This window comes from Selaginella moellendorffii, unplaced genomic scaffold (assembly GCF_000143415.4).
Source record: "Selaginella moellendorffii unplaced genomic scaffold, v1.0 SELMOscaffold_107, whole genome shotgun sequence".
In the NCBI taxonomy this organism is placed as follows: domain Eukaryota; kingdom Viridiplantae; phylum Streptophyta; class Lycopodiopsida; order Selaginellales; family Selaginellaceae; genus Selaginella; species Selaginella moellendorffii.
Genome location: NW_003314368.1, coordinates 217958 through 223957, shown reverse-complemented (window position 1 = coordinate 223957; position 6000 = coordinate 217958).

Below are 6000 nucleotides of genomic sequence, written 5' to 3'. Positions count from 1 at the left end.
TCGGCCTGGTTTGAGAAACTCGTATCATTGGCTTGCACTTGCTAGTATCAAGAACCCCCGTGATATTGAGACTAGTCCCTCAATATTCACTAGATGATAGCTTACCGTGTTTGCCAAACACCCTCGCTATCACGCCTTTTGTGTTGGTCTCATTTTGGTCCCAAATGCTATTTATGGAAAGTGTCTAGATTAGCTCATTTGGCATATCTACGGAATGTAGAGATCGGCCTGAACACAATGGTGTTCATCCCATGTCCAAATTCGCAATCTAAGGACATTCCATATTTAGTAAGTTTCGGACTTGTCCCAGAGACTAACTCCTGGTACTAAGGGAGGCTTGGGGTGAAAGCCCAAAGCGTGTGTCCCTCAAGGGGGGGGGGCTGTGGGGGGTTCCAAATGTATAGTAGGGATAGTGGTTGGAATGCATGTCCGACCACCTGAGACATTAGTTTGGCTCCCGCTGGGCTGTGTCGCTCCTTGTTCTGCGTCCGGCTTGGGTCTAAGCCCAAGCTCCACGCTGCTCTAGTTGGTGGAGTACCCTCCTTCTCGCGTTAGGCCACCGGTATGCCAAAATTGTGCCAGACTCCGTCTGACACCATTTTGCGTGCAGGTGCTGGATACGGGGAGCTGGTGCTCGTGGGATTGTACCGGACCCTCGTTTCGTAGCGCAACGGGCTTGGAGTTCGGCTCCAAATTCAGGTGCGCTACATTTGGTATCAGAGGAATTGTCTCAGCGATTTCTATCCAACTTTTGTCGGATTTTCTGACTCAAGTTGCATACGCAGAGACTTTTCTAGTAGATCCGAAGCGACCTGTGTAGGATTAGTTGGATTGCACCATTCGGTAAGAACGTTGTATGCATGTTCAATTACTGATAGAGGCATGCATGCAGCTAGCAGGATGGTGAAGAGGAACCGTGCTGATGACGCTGAAACCTCTAGACAGGCGAATCGAGAGGAGGAAACTCCTATTAGAGATGCTGCGGAAGAGGTTGAGGCTGAGTCAAAAGAGGATGAGCCAGATGCTGCGGCATTGCAGCGTACGGCTCAGGAAGTCGAGATCGAGAATTTGCGAAAGGAGATTCGCAAATTGAAGAAGGAGAACAAGAAAAGGAAGAAAGAAGCTGAGGCAGCTAAACCAGCTAAGCCTAAGCAACCGGACTCCTCTTCAAGTTCTGAGGACGATGAAGTTCTGTAGCCGCCCCCGGTTGCACGAGTTTCAAAGTTCAAGCCTCCGAAACCACCCAATTTCAGAGGCATGCGGGACTATCAGGTTTTGGAAGACTGGGTCTACGATATGGAGAACTACTTCATAGCGGCAGACGTAGATGATCGTACGAAAGTTGCGTGCGCGCAATCCTTTCTCACCGATCATGCCAAAACTTGGTGGCGCCAGGTGTGTGCTGAAAAAGGGCAGACTAGAAGTTGGACCAAGATGCGGTCTCGTATCCGTAAGGAATACTTGCCGGATGATCTTGGTCTGAGACTTCGCGCAGAGCTGCGGCGGTTAAAGCAGCGAGGGGACCTTATGCATTACGTTAATGCGTTTGCTCAGAAGCGCATTATGATTGCAAATATGAGTGACGAAGATGCTCGGAGTTATTTCCTGGAGGGTTTAAGTTCACTTTCTCGAAATGAGATTTTGAAGTTTAAGCCGAAGACGTACCTGGAGTGTAAAGAGGCAGCACAGCAAGTTGCCTTTAGTCACTCGCTCATAGAACAATATCAGCAATCGTATGCTGGTAACTCGGACAAGAATAAAAATTCTGGGAATAGGCAAGGTGATCGGAAACAAAGGGTGGAAAGTAGGTACCGCCCTGGGGGCTCACAAGCTACGGTGAATAAAGGTGGTGGTGGTTGGAGACCACCAGCAGCTTCTTCTGGTCCTAGGCCCTCTGTTCCTCCTCCTGGTGGGTACAAGCAGCAGCAACCTACAAAACCTGCTCCTAGCGGAACGGGTAGTGTGGGTCATTGCTTCCATTGTGGAGAGTCGGGACATAGGTCCTCGGAATGTCCCAACAAGCATAAGACAAGGTCTCGGGTTAATGTCATGAGAGAAGACGGTGGTGGCGAAGCTGAAGGGGTTGACGAGTTGGTCAATGCAGACTATGAGGAAGAGGAGGTGAGTAACTTTCGTTGCTTTCCTCAAGCTTTTCTTGCAGTCAATGCAAACACTGATCCGTTGATGTATCTGGTAGGCTTTGTCCGTGGACACCGAATCCGAGTGATGATTGACACGGGAGCTACGCACAGTGTGATATCCGAAGACTTAGTTAAGTTGTTAGGATTGAATGCTGAGCAAATGTCGCCTATGCACTTCCGGTTTGCGGAAGGTGGGCAAGTAGCCAGAAAGTTTGTGAGTGATGTTCCAATAAAGATATCCAAGTGGAAAGAAAGAGTGGACTTGGTAGTGTTGAAGATACCAGATTTTCAGATGGTGTTTGGTATGGATTTCTTCAACAAGTATATAAAAGGGATTTATGGTGCTGGACAAAGTCGTATCACGTTGAAGTCAGAAGGACATCCTGATGTATCCTTTCAGTTGCAAAAGCGTTCCTCAAAGGATTGGGATGCAAAGTTCCTGACTGTGAGGGCCGCTCAAAAAGCAGCTAAAAGGGGATGTCAGACATTTTGGGTTCAAGTGATAGAAGCTGAGAGTGTGGGTGACTCAATTCGAATCGGTGACGGGGTTGATCCTGTACCACAAAGGATATTGGAGTTGTTGGCGAGGAATCAGGATATCTTTCCGAAGGATTTGCCGCCAGGGCTACCACCTAGCCGTGAGGTTGATCATCGGATTGAGATTATTCCGGGTTCTAAACCACCTACGAAAGCTCCATATCGGTTGAACATCAAGGAGATGGCTGAACTCAAGAAGCAACTCATGGAGCTTCTTGACAAAGGTCATATCCGACCAAGCAAGTCACCTTATGGAGCGCCGGTCCTCTTCGTTATGAAAAAGGATGGAATCATGAGGATGTGTATTGACTATCGGGCACTCAACAAGATCACGGTTAAAAACAGTTATCCTTTGCCTCGCATTGATGACTTGTTTGACCAACTCTTAAAGGCTAAGTATTTTACGCGACTTGATTTGCGGTCCGGGTATCATCAGATACGGGTGGCAGATCAGGATGTAGAGAAGACAGCCTTTAAGACTCGGTACGGATCTTATGAGTTCCTTGTCATGCCATTTGGATTATGCAATGCTCCGGCAACGTTCAGCACTATGATGGATAGAATATTCGGAGATTACTTGGATGCATTTGTTGTCCTGTATATTGACGATGTTCTAGTCTTTAGTGAAACGTTGGAGGATCATTTGAAACACTTGGAGCTGGTGTTTCAGAAGTTGCGCGAACACAAACTGTATGCTAAGGAAAGTAAATGCGCTTTTGGACAATTGCGCGTAAACTTTCTCGGACATATAGTTGGTGGTGGCGTGATTGAGGTCGATCCAAAGAAGGTGGAAGCAGTGAAGTCCTGGGAAGTTCCGACCACTGTATCAGATGTTCGATCCTTTCTCGGTTTGGCGGGATACTATCGTAAGTTTGTCCGCAATTTTGCAAGGATTGCTCTTCCGTTGACTGAGTTGACGAAGAGTAGCATTCCGTTTCATTGGACACCAGTTTGCCAGCGTGCTTTTGCACGGTTGAAGGAGATCTTGACTACGGTTCCTGTTCTCAGGATCCCAGATCTTGATAAACCCTTCGAAGTGCATTGTGATGCATCTGGCTATGCTATTGGTGCCGTGTTGCAGCAAGATTGTGACAAAGCGGTTGGTGTTACGTTAAGGCGACATGGTTGTCCCGTTGCGTTCTATTCCAAGAAATTGGATGAGACCCAACGAAGATGGCCAACGCATGAGAAAGAGATGTTTGCTATAGTGTCGGCCCTGGAACACTGGAGACACTACTTGGGTGGACATACCAAGGTTTATACAGATAGTAACACACTAAGCTACTTTGCTACGCAGCCTAAGCTTACGCCGAAGCAGGCTCGTTGGCAAGAGAAGCTTGCTAGATATGATATTGAAATCATATATAAACCTGGTAAAGACAATATTGTTCCGGATGCGTTGAGTCGTCAAGCTCAGTTCCGGGCAATATCGGCAATCAGTTCAGACTGGTTGAAGGACGTTCGGGCTTCGTATGGAAGTGATCCATTGGCGAAGGCAATCTTATGCCGTGCGGGGTTGTTGAAGCAGAGCCCTAGTAGCGAAGCAGCAAAAGTTGCTAGTCGCACTAATGCGAAGCTTCACTTCTCAGTTCGGGATGGGCTTATATTCTATAAGCAAGAAAGATTGTATCTTCCCTCTAAGGATCTTCAGCAGTTATTTCTGCGGGAACATCACGATGTTCCAGCAGCGGGACATGGTGGACAGCGAAAGACTCTGGCTTCATTGAAAAAGGGATTTTTCTGGTCTGGTATGGAAGATGATGTAGCGGACTATGTCCGTTCCTGTCCTGTATGCCAGCAATGTAAGCGCAGAACTGAGAAGCAGGCTGGAAAGTTGCAGTGCATTCCAGCACCGGCATGGCCATTTCAAAGTGTGACACTTGATTTCGTCACTTGCTTGCCGAAGTCTAAGGGTTATGATACTTTGATGGTGGTTGTGGATCGGTTGTCAAAGATTGCACACTTCGTTCCAACTGTGGGAACAGTAAATGCGAAACAAGCAGCAAAGCTCTTTTTCCATGAAGTAGTGCGGGTTCGTGGTCTTCCTGAAGAAATGATCTCAGATAGAGATTCGAGGTTTACGGGGAAGTTTTGGGGAACCCTGTTCCAGTTGTTTGGTACCAAGTTGAAGTTTAGTACGGCTTATCATCCTCAAACTGATGGGCAGACCGAACGCGTGAATGCTCAAGTTGAGGATTATCTGCGGTACTATGTCGCGGCAGACCAACGCGACTGGGTTGAGCATTTGGATACGGCAGAAATATGTTATAACAACACATTTCACAGCGCTATAGGCTGTTCTCCATGGGAGATGCTGCAAGGGAATGCTCGTGGGGTTCCTCAACAGATCGTTGTCCCGAAACCAATGACCGAAGTGTTGGTCCCAGCCGTGGAAACTTATGCGGAGCAGCTACGCCAAGGTTGGTCTAAAGCTACCGAGGCGATGGGCAAAGCTCAGGATAGGTATCGACGTGATAAGGATCAGCATCGTCGGGATGTATCCTATCTAGTGGGAGATCAGGTGTGGCTATCTTCCCGGAACTTGAACATCAAGGGTTCTTTGTCTCGGAAGCTCTTGCCGAGATATGTTGGACCCTATCGGGTGTTGGCACAAGTTGGTGATGTATCCTATAAGTTGGATCTTCCGGATGAGTTGTCCCATGTACATGATGTGTTTCATGTCAGTTTATTGGCACCATATCGTGTTAATGCGGATCGCTCTATGGACATTCGTCCCCCTCCGAAAGTTGTGGATGGTGATATGGAGTATGAGGTCGAAGCGATTCTCTTGTCCCGCAAAGCTCGTGGTGGTCGTTCCAAGGAATATTTAGTTAAGTGGAAAGGTTACCCGACTTGTGAATCAACTTGGGAACCTCTTAGTAATCTTACCCATGCTCGTGAGCTTGTCACGGAGTATGAGAATAGTAATAAAGACTAGCTTTTGTAATAAATCTTGCAACTTAATAAAGTAAAATATTTCTATCACTCAAAGTGTCGTTTCTCTCGATCAATTGTACTTGGGTCAGTTTTGGCAGGCTGACTTCGGCACTTCGGTGCATGGGTCCAATCCATAACCATGGGGATACCTATTATAGACTGATCACAAGTCCCCGCCTCTCTCTCGATGACTCCTTTTCAAAAAAAAAAAAAAAAGGGGGCGTGGTCGTGTAAACAACTTAATCTGCCAGTTTATAATAGTTGTCTAAATCTTCCCGACGGGGTTGATTTCTTGCTCAGGGGCAGTTGGGCAGTGTCGCGAATGTGACTTCGGGTATCGAAAGATACTTGTCGGCTAGTCCTTACGGACACTCTTTCCTTACTG